This window comes from Mandrillus leucophaeus, unplaced genomic scaffold (genome assembly GCF_000951045.1).
Source record: "Mandrillus leucophaeus isolate KB7577 unplaced genomic scaffold, Mleu.le_1.0 Scaffold734, whole genome shotgun sequence".
Classification (NCBI taxonomy): Eukaryota; Metazoa; Chordata; class Mammalia; order Primates; family Cercopithecidae; genus Mandrillus; species Mandrillus leucophaeus.
Window position 1 is genome coordinate 486,835 of NW_012107964.1, and position 1,568 is coordinate 488,402.

The following is a 1,568-nucleotide window of genomic DNA, read 5'->3' on the forward strand; positions in this document are numbered from 1 at the left end:
CACTCTCCCACTGCGCTATCTCCCTACACTCTCCCTGTACACTATCCCCCTACAGTATCCCGTACGCCATCCCCCCCACACTCTTCCCCTACACTATCCCCCCTACTCTCTTCCCCTACACTATTTCCCCGACACTATCCCCTCTCTACTACCCCCCCACGCTATCCCCCTACACAATCCCCCGTACCATGCCCGTGCACTTTTCCCTTGCACTATCCCCCTACTTTATCCCCTACACTCTCCTCCCTACGTTCTCCCCTACACTATCCCCCTACACTATCCCCCACACTCTCCCTCAACACTATCCTCCCTTCACTATCCCACTACACTATCACCCAATGCTATCCCCCTATGCTATCCCTCTACACAATCCCTCTGCACTATCCTCCCTACACTATCCTCCAATGCTACCCCCCACACTCTCCTTCTACACTATTCCTCTACACTGTACCCTACACTATCCTCCTACCCTCTCCCCATACACTGTCCCCCCATACTATCCCCCTACACTATCCCCCCTACACTATTCTCTCTACACTATTCCCCTACCCCATCCCCCCTACGCTATGCCTCTACACTATCCCTTACCTTATCCCCCTATGGTATCCCTACTGCGCTATCCCCCTACACTATACCCCGATACTATCCCCCTATGCTATCTCCCCTACTCTATCCCCCTACGGTTTTCTTCTACACTATCCCCCATGCTATCCTCCCTACGCTTTCTCCCTACACCATCCCTTATGCTATCCCCTTACGCTATCCTTGCTACGCCATCCCCCAACGCTATTACCCCTTCGCTATCCACCTACACTATCCCTGCTACACTACCCCCTACGCTATCCCTCCTACAGTATCCCCCCTACACTATCCCCCTACACTATCCTTCTACTCTATTCCCTTAATCTATCCCCCCTACACTATCCCTGTACACTATCCCCCTACGCTATCCCTTATCCCCCTATGCTATCACCACTATGCTGTCCCCCTACGCTATCTCCCCTATGCTATTCCCCTACACTATCTCCCCTATGCTATCCCCCTACCCTATCCTTCTATGCTATCCCCCTACCCTATTCTTCTACTCTATCCCCCTTACACTATCTCCCTACACTCTCCCCCTACTCTATCCCCCTAAGCTATCCCCCTACACTATCCCTCTACACTCTTCCTCCCACACTATCCCCCTACATTATCCCCCATGATATCCCCATGCTATCCCCCCTACGCTATCCCCCTATTCTATCCCCTTATGCTATCCCCCTACACTATCTGCCTACACTATCCCCTCTACACTATCCCTCCTACACTATTCCCCCTACACTGTTCCTCCCACAGTATCCCCCTACATTATCCCCCAACACTATCCCCCTACATTATCCCCCAACACTATCCCCCTACATTATCCCCCAACACTATCCCCCTACATTATCCCCCAATGATATCCCTCTGTGCTGTCCGCCTATGCTGTCCCCACTACTCTATCCCCCTATGCTATCCCCACTACGCCATACCCTTAGGCTATCCCCCATGCTATCCCCCTATACTATGTTCCTATTACGCTATCC